This window comes from Elephas maximus, chromosome 27, assembly GCF_024166365.1.
Source record: "Elephas maximus indicus isolate mEleMax1 chromosome 27, mEleMax1 primary haplotype, whole genome shotgun sequence".
Classification (NCBI taxonomy): domain Eukaryota; kingdom Metazoa; phylum Chordata; class Mammalia; order Proboscidea; family Elephantidae; genus Elephas; species Elephas maximus.
In genome coordinates this window covers 27694922-27717021 of record NC_064845.1, presented here as the reverse complement: position 1 = coordinate 27717021, position 22100 = coordinate 27694922, and the positions used below count along the sequence as shown (strand labels likewise).

The following is a 22100-nucleotide window of genomic DNA, read 5'->3' as shown; positions in this document are numbered from 1 at the left end:
ACATGAGAAAATGCTCTCGATCATTAGCCATTAGAGAAATGCAAATTAAAACTACGATGAGATTCCATCTCACTCCAACAAGGCTGGCATGAATCCAAAAAACACAACATAATAACTGCTGGAGAGGCTGCGGAGAGATTGGAACTCTTATACACTGCTGGTGGGAATGTAAAATGGTACAACCACTTTGGAAATCTATCTGGTGTTATCTTAAAAAGTTAGAAATAGAACTACCATACAACCCAGAAATCCCACTCCTCGGAATATACCCTAGAGAAACAAGAGCGTTCACACAAACAGATATATGCACAACCATGTTTATTGCAGCTCTGTTTACAATAGCAAAAAGCTGGAAGCAACCAAGGTGTCCATCAATGGATGAATGGATAAATAAATTGTGGTATATTCACACAATGGAATACTATGCATTGATAAAGAACAGTGACGAATCTGTGAAACATTTCATAACATGGAGGAACCTGGAAGGCATTATGCTGAGCGAAATTAGTCAGGGGCGAAAGGACAAATATTGTACAAGACCACTATTATAAGATCTTGAGAAAGAGTATCAACTGAGAAGAACACACACTTTTGTGGTTACGAGGGGGGGAGGGAGGGAGGGAGGGTGGGAGAGGGGTTTTTACTGATTAGTTAGTAGATAAGAACTGCTTTAGGTGAAGGGAAGGACAATACTCAAAACACGGAAGGTCAGTTCAACTGGACTGGACCAAAAGCAAAGAAGTTTCCAGGATAAAATGAATGCTTCAAAGGGCAGTGGAGCAAGGGCGGGGGTTTGGGGACCACGGTTTAAGGGGAGTTCTAAGTCAATTGGCAAAATAATTCTATTATGAAAACATTCTGCATCCCACTTTGAAATGTGGCATCTGGGGTCTTAAATGCTAACAAGCGGCCATCTAAGATGCAGCAATTGGTCTCAACCCACCTGGAGCAAAGGAAAATGAAGAACACCAAGGCCACACGACAACTAAGAGCCCAAGAGACAGAGAGGGCCACATGAACCAGAGACCTACATCATCCTGAGACCAGAAGAACTAGTTGGTGCCAGGCCACAACTGATGACTGCCCTGACAGGGAGCACAACAGAGAACCCCTGAGGGAGCAGGAGATCAGTGGGATGCAGACCCCAAATTCTCACAAAAAGACCAGACTTAATGGTCTGACTGAGACTAGAGGAATCCCGGCGGTCATGGTCCCCAAACCTTCTGTTGGCACAGGACAGGAACCATTCCCGAAGACAACTCATCAGACATGGAAGGGACTGGACAGTGGGTAGGAGAGAGATGCTGATGAAGAGTGAGCTACTTGTATCAGGTGGACACTTGAGACTGTGTTGGCATCTCCTGTCTGGAGGGGGGATGGGAGGATAGAGTTGGAAGCTGGCAAAATTGTCACGAAAGGAGAGACTGGAAGGGCTGACTCATTAGGGGGAGAGCAAGTGGGAGTATGGAGTAAGGTGTATATAAACTTATACATGACAGTCTGACTTGATTTGTAAACCTTCACTTGAAGCTCAATAAAAGTTAAAAAAAAAAAAAAAAGAATGAAGAGCTAGGAGGGGAGTGCATCCTTTGGTCCCAGGATCCCTGCGCTGAGAAGCTCCTAGACCAGGGGAAGATTGATGACAAGGACCATCTCCCAAAGCCTACAGAAAAAGCATTCCCCTGGAGCTGGAACACTGGAATTGGACTTTTACCTCTTAGACAGGGAGAGAATAAATTTCTCTTTTTTAAAGCTAAAAAAAATAAACAAATAAAATAAATGTTCTTTCTCGTGCAACAGGGAAAGCTATTGATAGCTAGGAGAATCATGCTCCCCCTTGCCTGCTTTCTTCCTTGTTTCTGATGCCCCCTCGAAGGACGTGGGCTGCTAGGAACGGCTCACATTTAAAAACATTAAGTCAGCCACAGCTTTACTTGTTTGGAAGTCCAAGGCAACAGCCAATGATGGGCTCAGGAGAGAGAGCACCAAGAGGCACTGCCCCTTCCTGGGCCTCACAGGAAGGGTGAGGCGGCTCAACAGGTGGGGGGCTCTCAGTCACAGGTCCTCAATCAAGCATCTGCACCCACAGTCCTCCCCCTGGTGCACATTTATCCCTCAGGGGTCTCACAGGGAGAGGCCTGTGGCAGGACAGAATTCAAGGATACAGGACTCGAGGCTCTCAGCCATCTTTCAGAATCTCTCAGGATCTCTTTATATCCTGCAGGGAGCAGATGTCTTTACCGTTCCTACAGGATCTTCATTGAGGGTTACTGCAAGTTAATTCCTGATCCTATGGGAACAATTATACTTTTGGAAAAAAAAAAAGTTATGTATGCGCAGATTTGAGTTGCTTTATCTTTATCTAGTTTAGCCTGCAAGACTAATGCTCATTTAAAATTAAAATTGAAGGTTTTAATCTTCTGGCAATATCTGGTTATCTATGTATCAATCTTCTCATTCAAAAGAAATAAAAGTAAAATTAACTACATATAATTCTGTACTTCTTTCTCTTCTCATTTTTTTTCTTTTTTAATTCCATAGAGGGTATAGGACTCTTCAAGAAGAGAAAGAAGAGCAACTGGAGCAAATGATTCCTCTCTGTTCTTTTCACTTCAGTAGTCAGCAGCTGGGTGAGAAAGCTGACCCCGGCCACCCCTGGGTAACAAACTACACTTTCTCCTCACCCACCAGCTGGAGAAGCTCTGCTGCACCCCTTCTCTGCTGACTCCCAATCGACAAAGCTCCATCCCTCTAAGGAAGCGCTGACTGATTCTCTGTTAGTGCCACGGGGATCCAGCTACTCAGTGAGAAGAATTCAGTGTTAGAGCCTTAAATGACTTCATCGACATCCTGAGCTCTTTGTGCTGCCACAGATCACCCCGCTCACAGCTGTGCCGGTCTCAGTGGAACCTGGACCCTCGTTTGTACCTTGACACTGAATCAGGAATAAGGACAGAGCCCTCTGTGATATTATAATGCATTCCCTTGTAAATTCACACTCAATCGTTGGCTCACATGAACAAAACCCACTATAAAAAAATTTTAAGTACACTTTCTAAGACAGTAATCCCTGAAATGACAACATTAATATGGAACTTATTTATAGACTAAGAAGCCAAGATATTTTCTTTGTCAGAACTGGAATCTTACAAGCACAGCTGTTGAACAACACTTGTCAGAGGTGTCAAATCGTCTTTCACCATTGAGACAGTCACCTAGCCATTATTCTCGTGGGATACATGAGTGGCTGAGAGAATCATACTTGACAGATGGAAAAAACAGGCTATCCATATGGTAAATACAACTCCCCATTTCCCAATCATCCAGTTTAGCAATTTCCCTACTATTCTATACTGAGATGCAGCCCATCGTCTCAACTAAAAGAAAGGGTTCATGCTTTTCCCCAACTGCTACTGAACATGAGAACACGTAAGTTTTGTGAATAATCTTTCATTTCTCTATTCTGCATATAACCCACAAATGCTATTTGTATTGATCCCGGAAGTTAACAATTCAGGGTCCCTATGCCTGGGTATGCCAGAGAGAGATGTCCCTGACTGGCGCAAACGCTGACGTGCTCGATTACTAGCTGAAAGGTTGGAAGTTTGAACCCACCCAGAGGCGCCTTAGAAGACAGGCCTGGGGATGTACTTCTAAAAGCTCACGGCCTTGAAAACACTACAGAGCAGCTCTACTCTGCACGCACGCTCTTGCTATGAGTCAGAATCGACTTGACGGTGACCAACAACAGCAACATACTACAGACAGAGTCCTTGGGTGGTGCAAACGGTTAAGCACTTGCCTACCAACCAAAAGGGTGGTAGTTCGAAGCCACGCTGAGGCTCCTTGGTAGAAAGGCCTGCTGATCTATTTCTGAAAGCTCACGGCATTGAAAACCCTATGGAACAGGCCTACTCTGCACACATGGTGTCACCATGAGTCAGAAATGATGCAAGGGCAACTGGTTTATTGGTTTACACTGGAGAGGGGTCTCATGCTCTATCAGTCTATCCTACCACTGCTCTCTTCTAGGGAAACTGCCAGGACCACAGTCCTTACTGAAGCAAGTAGCCCTAGGCCACAAATATTTGGACCATGTCATGGATTCAATTATGTTCCCCCCCAAAAAATGTGTGTATCAATTTGCCTGGACCATGATTTCCAATATTGTTTGGTTTCCTCCATTGTATGATGGTAATTTTATGTTAAACAAGATTAGGTGGGATTGTAACACCCTTAATAAGGTCACATGAGTGATTCAATGTAAAGGGAGTTTCCCTGGGGTACGGCCTGCACCACATTCATCTTTCACGAGATAAAAGGAAAGGGAAGCTAGCAGAGAGGGCAACCTCATACCAAGAAAGAAACACTAGGAGTAAGAGTGTCCTTTGGACCCGGGGTCCCTGCACCTGGGAAGCTCCTCCACCAGGGGAAGATTGAGGGCAGGGCCTTCCTCTAAAACCCACAAAGACAGAAAGCCTTCCCTTGGAGCTGACGCCCTGAATTTGGACTTCTAGCCTACTAGGTTGTGAGGAAATAAATTCCTCTTTGTTAAAGCCATCCACTTGTGGTACTTCTGTTACAGCAGCACTAGATGACTAAGACAGTCCAGGAGAAGCTATGAGCATCCATAAGATTGCCTGGTTTAAGAGCTTAGGCAAAAAGGGATGATAACTACTACAGAACCTATCAGTCTATGCTTTTCTTGGAGTTTGGTCCATACACAGACCATCAGTTGGTTGTAGGAGCAAGAAGGGCGAGCACGAGCACAAAGACGCCAGAAGAGAAGCCTAAATGGAAACGCCGTGAAATGTTAATGGCAAAGAAGTAGAGTACGAATGAGCAACCAATGTTAGTGCAGACACACCCTGGAGTGGCACCAGACTGGGAACTATCTCCCTACTCATGAGTTAGGTCCCTCCCTGGCAGTAACAGAGGCCTCTGTTGATTTTCAGCCTCTGAGTCCAAGTCTTGCAGTTGTTGTTGTTGTTACGTGCCGTCGAGTCGGTTCCGACTCATAGCGACCCTATGCACAACAGAACGAAACACTGCCTGGTCCTGCGCCATCCTTACAATCCTTGTTATGCTTGAGCTCATTGTTGCAGCCACTGTGTCAATCCACCTCGTTGAGGGTCTTCCTCTTTTCCGCTGACCCTGTACTCTGCCAAGCATGATGTCCTTCTCCAGAGACTGATCCCTCCTGACATGTCCAATGTATATAAGACGCAGTCTCGCCATCCTTGCTTCTAAGAATCAGTCTGGTTGTACTTCTTCCAAGACAGATTTATTTGTTCTTTTGGCGGTCCATGGTATATTCAGTCTTGCAGTAGCAGAATGCAATTCTTCTAGTCTAATAGAACAAAATCAGCTCCCAGCATCACTTCTAGCACTGTGAGAAGTGGCTGCTTGGGGCCAGGTTGTGTCAGAAATTAATGAGCGAGCCCCTCGGAGCACCTGCACCTTCACCAACTCTAACCACTTCTCCCTCCCAAAAAAGACACCAAGCTCATCTCTTTAACAGCCAGTAATTCTCAATCACAGGCATTTGCAAATGTGTACTGTGGGTGGGGTGGATATCTCTGGTTGACACAATGACTTGGTTAGGTTGGAGTAACATGGGCATCAAGGGACCAGTGATGCTAAATGTCTGAAATGGGCAGGACAGTTCCATATAATGATAAATCACGCCAATACACCCTCCTTGAGAAACACTGGGCCCCCTCCAACATTCTGGGCAGACAAAAGAGGGTAAGAAAGGCAAATTAAAGAGAGGAGGGCAGTAAGAGAATAAGCAACATCCTCCCTCAGAAGTGAGCCAGTCAAGTTAAGGCTGTCCAAAGGTCAATGTGATCCCCTATGCACCTCCTTCCCTCACCTCCAGCAATAATGCTAAAGACACACAAAATTTTTACTTTCATACCCCCTCCCATGGGCCCAGTTAGCTTTCCATTTTATCTTTTAAACACCGTGCATCTCCACATCTTTTTATTTGTTCTAATTCAGAGAATTTCTTAGCAACTAAATAATTATTGCTATTGTTGATAATAGCAATGACAAAACCAAACTCACTGCGATCAAGTCGATTCCAACTCAGAGCAACCTGACAGGACAGAGTAGACTGCCACACAGGCTTTCCAAGGTTGTAATCTTTAGGGAAGCAGAGTGCCCCATCTTTCTCCCTGTGAGCAACTGGTGGGTTCCAACCGTGACCTTTCAGTTAGCAGCTGAGCACTTAACCACTGCATCACCAGAGCTCCTTGATAATACCAATAGAGTATCAATGGAAATTTTTTCCACGTTGCTAAAGGGCTTAACTACTAAATCTGTGGTGTAATATGTCTGTTGAAATTTCACTTTAGCAATTAATTCTTCAGAGGATAACTCTTCTCAGATTGTGTGAATTAATTTTTTGAGCCATGCTGGGGAAAGAGAAGTGAAACTCTCTTGCCACCTCTTCCAGACTCTTTATAAAGCTCTAGGCAGTATTCAAAGAGACACCCTGCACAAACAAGCTTTAGCACCCATGGTCAGGGCATGGGCAGACCAAATGGAAAGAGACAGCTTAGCAGATTAAAGAGCAAATATGTTAGAGGCAGTGCGCTCAATTATGTGGGAGACAGACCCACGGCACTTTCTATACCAGGCAGATACCGCCACAAGGTAAAAAGTTCACCAGGATACAACTACAGTCTGAAAGTCTCCCCAGGGTAGAGAAGTCCAAAACTCAATTCTGCTTTAAACGAGTTGAGGTCTTGACTTAACTAGAACACACCATCACTACAGGTGGGGGTTTCCGGCTTGTATGTGTCAAATAGGGGTCATTACAGGCTGAAACAGTGCTGTCCAATAGAACTTTCTGTGATGATGAACATGCTCTACATCTCTGCTCCCTAATAAGGCAGCACTAAGCACATGTGGCTCCTGAGCACTTGAAAGGTGGCTAGTTCAACTGAATAGCTACATTTCTTTTAATTGTATTGAGTTGTATTAGTTTAAAGATAAATAGCCACATGTGGCTTGTGGCTATTGTATTGGACAGCATAGTTAAAGGCTTACACCATGGACTAGGAGAATAATCCAAAAGTATATCACAAGACAACTTTACTCATCTTCTGACTACCTGATAAAACACTTCCTTAACCCTTGCCCCCCATACACACATAGACACCACGCATAAGATTTCACCATATCACACATCACTAGAGCAGTACTTCTCAAATTTTAGCACACATCAGAATCACGGAGGGCTTGTTGAAACACAGATTATTGAGCTCCAATCCCAAGGTTCTGATTCAGGAGGTCTGGGTTGAGCCCCAATCATTTACATCTCTAACAAGTTCCCAGGTAATGCTGATGCTGCTAGGACCACACTCTGAGCAGCACTAGAATGAAAACTTCAACTATTCAAACACCAATTGTCATGGATTGAATTGTGTCCCCCTAAAATGTCTGTCAGCTCAGCTAGGCCTTGATTCCCAGTATTGTATGACTGTCCACCAATCTGTCATCTGATGTAATTTCCTGTGCATTATAAATCCTACCTCTATGATGGTAATGAGGTGGGATTAGGGGCAGTCATGTTAGTGAGGCAAAACTCAATCTACAAAATTTGTTTCTATTTTAAATCAATCTCTTTCAAGATATAAAAGAGAGAAGTGAGTACAGAGACATGGGGACGTCCTACCACTAAGAATGCAGAACCAGGAGGAGAGTACTTCCTTTCGACCCAAGGCCCCTGCACTGAGAGCTCCTAGGATGGGAAGATTGATGACAAGGACCTTCCCCAAGAGCTGGCACAGATAAAAAGCCTTCCCCTGGAGTTAGCATCATGAATTTCGACTTTTAGACGCCTAAACTGTGAGCGAACAAATTTCTCTTTGTTAAAGCCATCCACTTGTGGCATTTCTATTACAGCAGCACTAGATGACTAAGACACCAACCTATCTACCAAAACAGCTTCTCTCACTGTTCCCTTTCTGCTACATGGAAGTGCCCTTTCTTCTATTAAATACTTAACACCTAGTACTATAAATGCAGGGTAGAGAGAATATAAATAAACAAGGCTACCTAAGACGGCTTCTCCATGTATTACATCCAAGATCTGTCCACATTTGTCATAAACTTTGTAAGTGTGTATAATGCTACAGAGACCAGAAACACAGAAAGGGTGAATGCAACCCTGCCAGGATAGTTTATGCCTAATCCCTAGAGTCAAGCCGGTGCTTTCTATCAAAATAATGTAGATCACTTGGGTCTATATGAGCATTACAGCCTTTTTCACCTTTCTGACACAAAGTTCTAAAGAGTAATAAAACAACACACATATCATAGTAAAGCATTTATGAAAAGCGTATATGAAGACATTTTTTTTTCCATATTCCAAAAGAGAGGAGACAGAAATATAAAGGCTCTAGAACAAAGAGACTTCTCCAAACAGTCTCTGGTCTACATTAATTACCTGTAACAACTCTTCTGGATCAGCAGTCATTTAAAAAGATATTTTGATTTTGGGGGTTGCTTTTTCTCTCTGTCCTCTGGTCTAATGATATATGAGTCTCTTTCACATTAATGAGATCGCCCCATCAAGTGCACTTTCCTGACTGTTCTTCTGAGCAGCCTCCTTCCTGCCTCCTCCACCCTCCCCTTTCTTTCCTCTCTAAAAGAAAGCCTTCATCCAGAATACACTGTCACAATAAGCTAGGACAGGATGCCTTCAAATAAACTCAGATTCCAGCAGGGTTCACCGTTTCCCACACCACTAAGCCTTTACCCTTCTCCAAATTCCCACTGCCCCTCACTCACTGCCATCAAAAAGATTAAGAGTGATCTTTGGGTCCTGGAAATGTGGGCAGACAGGTATTGTTTCCAAGCACTTAGAGAACCCCCTAGTTGCCACGCGGTACTATGCACATTGCTTCCTTAGACTGTGTCTACTTTACAGGTAGGGAAACTGAGGCATAATGAGGTTAAATCACTAAAATACAGTCCCAGAGAAACTCAGCGCAAGATTAAATTTGGTGCCCCTCCCCCCTCCCACAGACATTTGGCATGTCTGGGGACATTTTTGATTGTCACAATTTGGGAGGGGGGCAGAGCTACTGGCATCCAGTGAGCAGAGGCCTGTAATCCTGCTAAACATCCTACAACAACCGCCCCACGCCCCCCACAACAAGAGCTATCTGGACAAAAATGTCAACTGCATTGAGGTTGAGAAACTCTGGTCTACTGGTATCTCTAGGATTACTTACTTAGGCCCCTAACTGACAGTTAAAGAATGGCTTACTCTGCAAATTTATCATTTTACAGCATTTACATATGCCAGTCAAGTGCTATTTCCGACATGCTATGCTTTTTAGTTACTGTTCAAACAGAGGATATAGGGAGCCATAGAGGAAAATGAGTAGAGCTCACAAAGCCCAACTCTTTTCCTTTATTGAGAAAACCTGGCAAAGTCCAGCTCCTTTCCTTAGCGACCTCCATCCCCTGAGCTGAGGTCTGCCTGTGCCTGGCTGCTCACCTTGCTGACATGCTTCTGCAGCTGCCTTTTCTCTGCTTTGCTCATCCCCTCACCCATGTGTCACTCCAGAGCAGTAATGAGGTATGTTGATGGGAATCTCCAGAGATCTACAGCCCCAAATTGTCTGATTTGTTCATTAAATTGCACTCATTACCGAGCCATGTCAGGCATCTAAGGACATCAGCCTTTCTGGCTTCCCTGTCCGAGGCTGAGCAATGGGACATTATCTAATAAGGGCTCCAAAGTACTACCAAAACGAAAACCAAACCTAGTGACGTCGAGTCGATTCCGACTCATAGTGACCCTATAGGACAGAGTACTGCTGCCCTATAGCATTTCCAAGGAGCACCTGTCAGATTTGAACTGCTGACACTTTGGTTAGCAGCCATAGGACTTAACCAATACGCCACCAGGGTTTCCAAAGCACTAAAGCAAGCTTAAAACAACACTCCAAACAGTTTATAAGCTGAATACAATTTTTCTTTTTTAATTTTTCACTTCCTGCCCCTCTTTGCTAGCCATCCTTGGCTCTGCCTAGATTTCCATTAGTTGTCATTTTCTTTTCAAGGAGTCTGATTTTACTTCAAGCTGTAGAAGCGGAGAGTTCAGAAAGAGACGTGGTATCTTTTCTACCCCTTCTTCCCAGACTTCCACCTGGACTCTGAGAAGGGGACACCAAACAGTGACTTTCTCCTTCTTGCCTCAAAAATCGTCAGCACAAATGAGAGCTCAAAGCCAGCCTTGGTCATAATGCTCCCAATGCCAATACCCGATTCACTGTTGTTAGGTGCCTTCAGATTCCCAGGTCTTTCTCCCATGGAGCCGCTGAGTGGGTTCGAACTGCCAACCTTATGGTTAGCAGCTGAGTGCTTAACAATTGTGCCACCAGGGCTCCTTACCTGACACGTGACTGCCAGTGACGAAGGATAAAGTGGAACTGGCAAAAACCATGTGCTTTACTAATGCTATTATCTACCAAACCTGGAATCGTCAACTCTCTGGCAAGCTGTTTCCTTTCTAGAAAAAGTAATTAACAAAACAACAGTTCAGGAAAGTGATCCATGGAGAAGGAGGACAGTGGTTGAGGGAATGTGAGCTGGCAGAGCTAACAACCTGATATGGTACAGGAAAAGGGCAATCAGACCTGGTCCCATTCTCGACAACACACCTCAGAAAGGCCCAATAACCCTTCCCTGATTCGAGGAAAATCACGTCTCATGTAAATAAATCCCTAATAATGCCTGAGGTATTTCCATGCACATAATGAATTCCATCCTATCACCCAAAACCTAATGGTTTCCTGTTCACAATTATTGATTGGCATAGTGTCAATCACTTGAATCAATAGAGATTTTGGGAACCTTTCACAGGCAGGGCATCCCATTGCACTGACTCCGAGAGGCTGGAGAGACAAGAGTCCCTGTGACTTGGCAAAGTCAGAGTAACAATGGCAGCCATTGCCTTTGTCTTACCCTGGAGTAGAGAGTGTGGCAGCCTTCAAACACATGTCTTCACAACCCACCAGCTCTGCTGCTTTTCTCCACTCACTCACTTCTGCATGCTAGACCACGATCCATTGATCACCAACTGCCAGAGACAAAAGAAATGAATGAATGCATTAGGCCAAAAGACCTATGACTTCAAGTACTAAGTCACTGCTCGAATGTATTTGTTACAGTTGGCTAAGCACTTAAGAAATAGACTCAAACACATATAACGGCTCAAGCTCAATAAAAGTTTACTTGTGGCTCCTGTACAGATACTGGACAGGTGAAAGATCTGTCACTGCAGTGGGCCTCCTCAATGCAGTCATCCAGGGACCCACGCTGACAACAGCCTTGTCATCTCTAAAACATTTCTAAGGTTGCTCTGGGGTGAGGCGGGGCCAAGATCGCAGAGTATTCAGATGTTTCCGGAGGTCCCCCTTACACCAAAGACCCGAGAAAACAAGTGAAATGGTTACATATATGACAAAGTAGGATCCCTGAACATCAAGGACAAAGTTCGGAAATCGGACTGAGCGGCAGGGCAAGGGAGAGATGGTTCGGAAGCAGCAAGGAGTTGCTGGACAGGATTCGACAGGAACCAGTTCCCCTCAGGCACAATCCCCTGGAGCAACCGCAGCAGGGCTGGAGGTAGTGTTAGGGACCTGGTTTCCTCAGGGAGAGACAGCCAGCTGCACAGTCCACTCACGTCTCACAAACCAGAGAAGAACGGCGCTCTTGGCAAAAGCTAAGTACTTGCATTTATTTTACCACGCCCCCAGCCCCCAAGACGGTTTCAGTGGCTGTCAATTTCCTGGGCCTGAGAGAGGTTCTGCTGCATGCCCTGAGCCATCCTCCTGGCCTTGGAATAAAAAATAATCTGCCAGATCCACTAAGCTGGGGAGCTCAGGACAGAAGCGGCTCCTGTCCAAGCACAAACGGTCCGTGGACTTTGAATACCTTTAACCCCTGCACGGACCTGTGTGGGCCCATTTCAGGACATTAGGCCCTTCTTGGTAGACTGTGACGGTATATCTGCATGAGATCTGACTTCAACTGTCTCAGCTGTACGGTGGAGAGGTGGGTTTTTGATGTTTAACACCAATTTGCCTATTAAACAGGGTCCTGACCTACCCACATCAGGGGCCTGAGGACTGGTGGCTCCACCCACGTCACCTAGCCACCCAAGACAGGGGTCTAAGGATAAGCGGTGCCTACCAGTTGTTACAACCAAAAGCATTAGGTGCCCGTGATCCAGCTGTAGGACCCACCCACCTGTGCGTTCCAGGGAACAGGCATACGCTTTCCTCATAGACACTCAGGGGATGGTTGGCAGGCCCTTACGCTGTTCAGAGCATTAACCCCTGCAACACACAGACACCTGTGCCTACACCAGTCTCCCCTGCCCCCTGAAAACCAAGGTTGCTCTGGGGAGTTCTCTCTTTTCAAGCCAGCTAGGAGTGGAAACCACAATGGAGGAGCTACATGGGAGTTATCTTTTTGAGTTTGTGTCTTTTCCCTAGAAAGGGATCACAGTACTTCCTACTTTCACTCACATTATGCTGGCTAGAACTCAGTCACCAGTTGCCTAGAACTAACCACACAGACTGCTGCCAGGAGTCTCTGTTGTACAAGGCTGACTCCGCCCAACCAAGAAGACAGCATTAGGTTTGTTGTTGTTGTTGTTAGGTGCCGTCGAGTAATTCTGACTCCTAAAGACCCTGTGTACAACAGAATGAAACACTGCCTGGTCCTGTGCCATCTTCACAATTGTTGCTATGTTTGAGCCCATTGTTTCAGTCACTGTGTCAATCCATCTCACTGAGGGCTTTCCTCTTTTTTGGTGACCCTCTGTTTTTCCAAACATGATGTTCTACTTCTGCAGCTAGACCCTCCTGATCACATGTCCAAAGCATGTGAGATGAAGTTTTGCTATCCCCACTTCTAATGAGCATTCTGGCCGCATTAGGTTTAGAGCAAGAAATTTTGGAGAAGACACAAGCACAGTAACCTTGACTTAGTTACTTAACAACTCTGAGTCTTGATTTCCTCATCTGTAAAATACCCTGCCCTCCTCTGAGGGTCACTGTTGTCACTGTTGTTAGGTGCTGGTGAATTGGTTCCAACTCATTGCGACCGCATTAGGAGACTCACAATGAGACAAAGCAGCAGTTCTCAGACTCCTTGTGCGTGCACATCACCTGAGCATCTTGGTAAAATGTAGATTCTAACTCAAGAGGACAGGGCGAGGTCTGAGATTGTGCTTTTCTGGGAAGTTCCCAGGTGATGTCAATGCTGCTGGCCTCAGAGGAACAGAAAAGAGAGTAAAAAGAGATAGTTAGAGAATAGTTTTGTAAACCACAAAGTGATCTGTAGAAATAAAGTATTATTTTCCTGGTCCTGACTTTAATTGATTATAAATGAATTCCCAACTAGCCAGCAGTTTTAGGATGTGTTTAGTATGAGCATCAGATAGAATCTGACAGTCACAGGGTTTGGAGAACAGGAAGAATTTAAGGAGTTACTACCTACTACCACCCCCCTTATTTTGAAAACAAGGAAACAAATTCTGAGAAATCACTGATGCCCCCCCAAAATCTCTCAATAACTTAGTAGTGTGATAGGATTAGAGAGCAAACATTTGACTTTTTTTTTTCTGTCATTAAATAAACTCAATGATAGCCTTCTAAAGAAAAGGAATTTTTACTCTTCACTAAAGCTAGAACAAGTATGATTCTGGCCCATACCCAAAAAGGTCCCAGAAGGTGAAATTCACCAAGAAAGGCCACCGGGGTACTAAATACAGGCAAGCTGTCACAGGGTACGCAACAGGGATTTTTCAGGCATATGATCTTCAAAATACAGTGAGCCCTAACAAAGCTATGTCCCCCATATCCAAAATGTCATTTAAACACAAATTACCTTCCTTTCACTTTCTGGCAAAAACAAGAGTTTTGTTTCCAATGTGTACTAATTCTGAGTCATTCCTATTTGGGGATAACCACAAAAAGAGAGAATTTGGGGTAGCAAATAGAAAACGGAAACCAATGAATTCGCAGAAGAGGAACACAGGTTTTGGTGGCGAACCCTGAAGACAAAAGAATGTAAAGTTTTTTTTTATCCTGGCATGTAAATTATTTTGCATCTCTGAGATGATGGTGGGTTCTAGGAGCTTACAGAAGAACATGAGATGTAGGATCACTGATGTGAAAGACAGGAGTCAAAAACTCCCAAGTGATAAATCAGAAAGGCACAGAGTATCTGGAAACCAAATCGGAGAGGAAAAGAGGGGAGCCACTTAGCACGCATGTCATCTCCAACAAAGCAAAGGGAATTTGAAAGTGTCTTGGCGAAATTAGGAAGGAGTACTTATTGAGCAAGGAATGGTAAATGGAAATGAACACTTACATAAAAAATTTCTTTTACGTACTCGTTATTAATTTAAGATGAGCTACTATCAGCATCTTCATTTAATGAGCAATTTTAAGTATTTTTAATAAAGATTAAACTACTACTTGAAACTTCCATATTCCACCTCACAGCTCTCTTCCACCTTAAGGCTTTTAACTCCTCAATCAAGAATTCTCCCATCCTGGGGATTTTCCAGAATCTTCTGTAGACTACAGCGTTATTAGTATTCTTTGTAGCATGGGCTTCTTTGACAGCCTGTTGAAGCCAAGAACTCCATCCTCAGAATAAGGTTAATATTATTATTAAAAAGGAAGCCATGTCGAGAAATTAGAACCCTGTGCATTGCTGGTGGGATTGTAAAATGGCAGTCACTGTGGAAAACTGTTTAGCAATTTCTCAAAACGTTGAACACAGAAGTACCATATGACCCAGCAATTCCACTCCCAGGTATATACCTAAAATATCTGAAAGTAGGCACTCAAACAGATACTTCTACACAAATTTTCATGGCAGCATTATTCACAACAGCCAAAATGTAGAAACTACCCAAGAGTCCATCAACAGATGATAAACAAAACATGGAATATGCACACAATGGCCTATTATTCAGCCACTAGGAAAAATGAAGTTCAGATACGTGCTACCACATGGATGAACCCTGAAAACATTAGCCCTTTGGGAGTTCGTGAACCTCAGTTTAAGAACAAGTGATTGGGGAAGGACTCTTCTAGGATGGTGAAGGTTTTTTTCTTACAGGAAATGGTGTGCAGCAAAGTTTTTAAAAACCCGAAGATGCACAGTAAAAAATCCTGCTCAGGATCAGTCAGGGAAGAAAAGAATGAGCTGCAAAGAGAAGCCTAACCTTGACTTTCTCCCAAAACTCAACACTATTCATGCCATGCCTTCAAAATCCTATATTAAGGAATTCCCAAGAGATCTCTTTGGCCCCAGCCTCTATGTCCTGATGGCAGGTGAAGGGAGGCAGCACTGAGAAATGGAAGACCCAGATGAGATCCAAGCTTCAGTCTCAGACCCCTTGTTTTCTGCCACTAACTAGCTCTGTTAGCTTAGTCAGGTCACCTAGTTTCTGAATTGAAACTTCCTGTCTATAAAACGAAAAGTTTGAATTAAACCATCTCTGGGATTCTTTCTAGCTATGACTTTGTGATTCTAAGATAATGCATAACTATCTGGGAAGTAATGTTAATGTGTCAAAAGCGCAAAGCCACCACCCGGGGCACAGCTAGCTGCTGGGCTCTGAGGGCACCTGCTTTCTGGGCGTGGAGTGTCCTTCCCAGGACTGTTATACACTTCCCTGAGGTTCCATGGACAGACTAACTTCCCTGGAGCTGCAATGGAGGAGCCCAAGTCAGATCTCAGTACTGAGCTCCCTCTGAGTCAAGAGACTTTTTCATACTTGGGGAAACTCCTTCCTGAGAAGCTGGTTCTGTCCCCCTCACTGTCCCCAGCAGCGGAGGCAGTAGACTATCTGCTGCTCCCAGGAGATGCTGCAGACTGCCTAGAAAGCCAAGCTGGGGCTCAAGGAATATCAGCAGCCCCTGCACCAGCCACCCTTACACCAGCCACCTCCTGGACACTCTCATCCTCTGTCCCTTCCCAGAAGACCTACTGCAGCAACTGTGGTTTCCGTCTTGGCTTCCTGCATTCTGGGACAGCCAAGTCTGTCACCTGCATGTACTCCCCTGGCCTTAACAAGCTGTTTTGCCAGCTGGCAAAGACCTGTCCAGTGCAGCCGTAGCTCAGCTCACCACCCCACCCCAGCACCTGTGTTCACACCATGGCCATCTACCAGACGTCAGCATATGACAGAGGTCGTGCAGCACTGCCCCCACCTTGAGTGCTGCTCCGACTATAGCGATGGCCTGGCCGCTCCTCAGCATCTTATCCAAGTGGGAGGAATCCTGCGTGCTGATATTTGTAGGACACCATCACTCTTCGACATAGTGTGGGGTACCCTATGAGCTACCTCAGGTCGGTTCTGACTACCACCATCCACTTCAACTTCATGTGTAGCAGCTCCTGCATGGCGGGGGGGAACCCATCCTCACCATCATCACACTGGAAGACTCCGATGGTAATCTGCTAGGACACAACAGTTTCGAGGTGCATATTTGTACTGTTCTGGGAGAGACAGACGTACAGAGGAAGAAAATTTCCACAACAAGTGGGAGCCACCCTCTCAGAGGATCACTAAGTAAGCACTGCACACCAGCACCAGCTCCTCTACCGAGCCAAAGAAGAAGCCAGTGGATGAAAAATATTTCACCCTTAAGATCCGTGGGCATGAATGCGTCAAGATGTTCCTAGAGTTGAATGAGGCATTGGAGCTGAAGGATGCCCAGGCTGGGAAGCAGCCAGAGGGGAGCAGGGCTCAATGCAGCCTTCCAAACTCTAAGAAAGGGGAATCTACCACCCACTGTAAAAAACGAATGTTCAAGAGAGAGGGGCCTGACTCAGACTGACGTCCTTCACTTCCTGTCCCCCATTTACACACCCTGCCCCTGCCCTCCTTTCCTACCATTTTGAAATTCACATGCTTGAACCCCTACTTGATACAGGTGTGTCTCGAAAACACTCAAGAACTCTTCACTTACCTTGGCATGGGCCTCCACTAAAGAAGCTGGCCTACACTGGTGTTCTGGGGGGGCATGAGGGAGCTGGGACAATCCAGCTTAGATTGTAAGGTTTTTACTATAAGGAATACTTGGAAGAGATAGGATGGCGTTCCTGCACGTAAGAATTAGATTTTAAGAGCAGTCATAGAACTTACCATACCTGGGTTGGAAGCCTAGACCAGTAACAGACTAGCCAGGGGAACTATCTCAAGGTGTTTCATTTCTCCTGACAGCAATGTGTATGTCTATAAAATGCTGATACCTACCACCTACCTCGTGGGGTTTGCTGTGAGGTTAATGAAATGATATATGTATGACTCAAAGATCCTGTAAGGCTGGAAGTCACCAGGCTGCCTGGCCTTAAAACCTTCTTAGATTACATGGCATCTGGGACTTGGCCTCTGGGGAGTGCTGGTCCCCTGTCCCTGTCGGTTGATGGATTGACTGGGCAGCTGGTTAAGGGGAAGGAATTTCCTAGTTCCTTTTCTGCTGGCCTAGCCACGTCCTGTCTAGCCTCTAGGTAAACCTCAGCACCTAAAAGGAAACCTCACCCCATCCCACTCCTTGAAGGATTCCAGCTTTTACATGGAATCCGTACCTACCACCACGTCTAACTGCAACCAGACACTCAGAGCCTCATTTATTTTGCACTTTGGAAAGCACATTTGCATTCTTTGCCTACATCCCTTCTCCCCTCCCCTTTTTATATCCCATTTTTATATCTGTTTCTTATTTTACAATAAAACTTTGCTAATAAAAAAAATATTAATGAGACTTTAAATTTCTTCTCACACTATGTCATGGATTGAATTATGTCCCCCAAAAATGTGTGTAACAGGAGGCGGAGCCAAGATGGCAGAATATACAGACACTTCCGGAGAGCCCTCTTTAAAACAAAGACCCGAAAAAACAAGAGAAACAAGTATATTTATGACAAGCTAGGAGACCTGAGCATCAAACACAACGTTAGAAAATGAACTGAGGGGCAGGCGGAGGAAGAGATGGTTCAGAAGTGGAGAGGAGTTACCAGACCTGAATCGTGGGGAGCCCTCAGGCACCATTCCCAGAGTGGCGGCAGCGGGCTTGCACTAGCGTTCAGACACAGTTTCCTCAGGGAGAAGCAGCCAGCCACACAGCCTACTCACACCTCCAGAACCAGAGAAGAACGGAGTTCTTGGCAAAAGCTAAGTACTTGCACATATTGTACCAAGGCCCCCCGCACCCCACCGCCGCCAGCCAGCTTCAGCGGCTGAATTCCCTGGGCCTTAGATTGGCACTGTTGAGCACCTATAGCCATCTTCCCAACCTTGGAGAAGGAAAAAATTTGCAACTGGGGGAAAAGATAATTTGCCAGCTCTACTAATGGGCAGAGCTCAGGACATAAGTGGCTCCTGGCCAGGAATAAATGCTCTGTGGAACTCTGAGCACCTTTCCCTTCTGCATGGACCTGTGTAGGCCTATTTCAGGAGAATAGGCCCTTGTTGCCAGACTCCAACCGTTTCAGCTGTGCACTGGAGAGGTGGGTGTTTGTTGTTTGACATTGCTTTGCCTATTAAACAGGGCCCTCACCTACCCATATCTGGGGCCTAAAGACTGGTAACCACACTCAGGTCACCCAGCCATCTGTGACAGTTGTCCAAGGATAACTGGTGCCTCCCAGTCCTTACAACTAAAAACACTGGGTGCCCATGGTCCGTCTGAAGAACCCACCCACCTGCACGCACTAGGGAACGGGGACGCGCTTTCCTCAGAGACACTCGTGGGTCGGTTCTCAGCCCCCTACCCTGTTCAGACCGTGATCCCCTGCTGCAATCAGATACTGGTACATACACCAGTCACCCTGGCCCTCTAAGACTGTAGGACAGAGCCGTACCACACACTTGATGATCAGCTAAGAAGACACCTTAGCTGAATTCATACAAGAAAAGTCAGGGGACTCCTAGACTGATATACCTGATAACGGCTCTAGCCATCTGGGAAAGGACGTCAGAGCTCCAAAGCTGAAAATAATCCAGCCAGCTCACTCAAGCAACCCATTTGAGCATATCAAAACAAAACAAAACAAGAAGCTACGACACAGTAAGCAAGTATAAATTAATACAATAACTTACTGATGGCTGAGAGACAACAGTCAATATCAAATCACATAAAGAAACAGACTATGATCACCTCAGCAAGCTCTCGAAACAAAGAATCTAGGAATCTCCTAGATGAAAGTGCATTGCTGGAATTACCAGAGGCAGAATCCAAAAGATTAATATACAGAACCATTCAAGACATCTGGAAGGAAATGAGGCAATATGCAGAACAAGCCAAGGAACACACAAATAAAGCAACTGAAGAAACTAAAAAGATTATTCAGGAACATAATGAAAAATGTAAAAAGCTGGAAAACTTCATAGACAGCAATCAGAAGTTCAGAAGATTAACAATAAAATTACAGAAGGAGACAACTCAATAGAAAGTCAGAGGAGCAGAATTGAACAAGTACAAGCCAGATTTCTGAACTTGAAGATAAATCACTTGGCACTAATATACTTGAAGAAAAATCAGATAAAAGAATTAAAACAATGTAGAAATCTTAAGAATCATGTGGGACTCTATCAAGAGAAAAAACCTACAAGTGATTGGAGTACCAGAACAGGGAAGGATAACGGAAAATACAGAGGAAATTTTAAGATTTGTTGGCAGAAAATTTCCCTGATATTGTGAAAGATGAGTATACCTAACCATGATGCTCATCTAACTCCACATAAAGTAGATGTTAAAAGAAAGTCACCAAGACATATTATAATCAAACTTGCCAAAACCAAAGATAAAGACAAAATTTTTAGAGCAGTGAGGAATAAACAAAAAGTCACCTACAAAGGAGTGCCAATAAGAATAAGCTCAGACTTTTATTTTTTTTACTAGGCAGAAACCATGCAGGCAAGAAGGTGATGAGATGACTTATTTAAAAAACGGAAGGAAAAAAATCCCCAGCCAAGAATCCTATATCCTGCAAAACTGTCTCTCAAATATGAAGGTGAAATTAGGACATTTCCAGATAAACAGAAGTTTAGGGAATTCGTAAAAACCAAACCAAAACTACAAGAAATACCAAAGGGAGTTCTTTGGTTAGAAAAACAATAATATCAGGTATCAACCCAAGACTGGAACACTGGGCAGAGCAACCAGAAGTCAACCCAGACAGGGAAATTAAAAAAAAACAGAGATTAAAAAAAAAAAAGGGGCTCAAAACAGGGTAACAGTCATGTTACTATACAGAAGAAGACAACATTTAAATAATAAAGAGGGACTAAGAAACGTAATAACAGATCTTCAATTGGGAGAGGAAGATAAGGTGATACAAAAAAATAAAAGTTAGCTTTAAATTTAGAAAAATAGGAGTAAATAACAAGGTAACCACAAAGCAGAGAAACTATCCTGCTCATCAAAATAAATACAAGAAAAAAATAGAGACTTAGCAAAAACAAAACTAACAAGAGCAAATACGAGAAAAGAACAATATATAATCCACTCAGCACATAAAATTAAGTGGGAAAAAGAAACTGTCAACAACACACAAAAAAAAGACATCAAAATGATAACACTAAATTCATACCTATCCATAATTACCCTGAATGGAAATGGGCTAAATGCACCAATAAAGACATAAAGAGTAGCAGAATGGATTAAAAAACAAGATCTGTCTATATGCTGCCTACAAGAGACACACCAGAGATTTGGACACACAAACTAAACCTCATGGGATGGAAAAAATGTATCAAGCAAACAATAATCATAAAAAGAGCTGGAGTGGCAATATTAATTTCCCACAAAATTGACTTTACAGTTACATCCATCATGAACGATAAGTAAGGACACTATATAATGATTAAAGGCACAATATGCCAAGAAGATATAACCATATTAAATTTTTATGCACCCAATGACAGGGCTGCAAGATACATAAAACAAACTATCAGCATTGAAAACTGAGATAGACACCTCCACAATTATACTAGGAGACTTCAACACATCACTTTCGGTGCAGGACAGGACATCCAGAAAGAAGCTCAATAAAGACACCCAACCCACTGCCGTCAAGTCGACTCCAGAATAAAGACACAGAAGATCTAAATGCCACAATCAACAACTTGACCTTGTAGACATACACAGAATATTCCACCCAATAGCAGCCAAGTAAACTTTCCTTTCTAGTGCACATGGAACATTCTCTAGAATAGGCCACATATTAGGTCATAAAGCAAGCCTTAGCAGAATCCAAAACATTGAAATATTACAAAGCATTTTCTCTGACCATAAGGCCATAAAAGTGGAAATCAGTAAAAGAAAAAGCAGGGAAAAGAAATCAAACACTTGGAAACTGAACAATACCCTACTCAAAAAAGACTGGATTACAGAAGACATTAAGGATGGAATAAAGAAATTCATGGACTCCAATGAGAATGAAAACACTTCCTATCAGAACCTTTGGGACACAGCAAAAGCAGCGCTCAGGGGTCAATTTATATCAATAAATTCACACAAAGAAAAAGAAGAAAGGGTCAAAATCAAAGAATTTTACCTACAACTTGAACAAATAGAAAGAGAGCAACAAAAGAAACCCACAGGCACCAGAAGAAAACAACTAATAAAAATTAGAGCAGAACTAAATGAAATAGAAAACAGAAAAACAATTGAAAGAATTAACAAGACTAAAAGACGGATCTTTGAAAAAAGAAACAAAATTGATAAACCCTTGGCCAAACTGACAAAAGAAAAACAGGAGAGGAAGCAAAAAACCCGAACAAGAATTGAGATGAGCGATATTACAACAGATCCAACTGATATTAAAAGAATGATATCAGATTTCTACAAAAAAACATACCCTAAGAAATTTGAAAACCTAAAAAAAAATGGATGATTTCCTAGAAACACACTGCCTACCTGAACTAACACAAACAGAGGTAGAATTATAACAAAAGAAGAGATTGAAAAGGTAATCAAAAAACTCCCAACAAAAAAAAGCCCTGACCAAGACACCTTCACCGCAGAGTTCTACCAAAC

The 22100-nt window shown here is 43.8% G+C and overlaps 1 long non-coding RNA gene and 1 pseudogene across 3 annotated transcripts in view; one reads left to right on the top strand and one right to left on the bottom strand.

The window, feature by feature from the left end:
• The window catches only part of LOC126068364 (uncharacterized), a 149470-nt gene that overhangs the window by 56325 nt on the left and 71045 nt on the right, over positions 1-22100 (bottom strand). For 2 of the 3 annotated variants that reach the window (XR_007515643.1, XR_007515644.1), the window contains one exon: positions 10990-11104. This is a non-coding gene — a long non-coding RNA (uncharacterized LOC126068364). Of the gene's footprint in view, positions 1-10989; positions 11105-11259; positions 13042-22100 lie in introns of those variants that run through there. The other variant, XR_007515645.1, reaches the window with a different exon arrangement.
• On the top strand, positions 15767-16895 carry LOC126068324 (cellular tumor antigen p53-like; annotated as a pseudogene).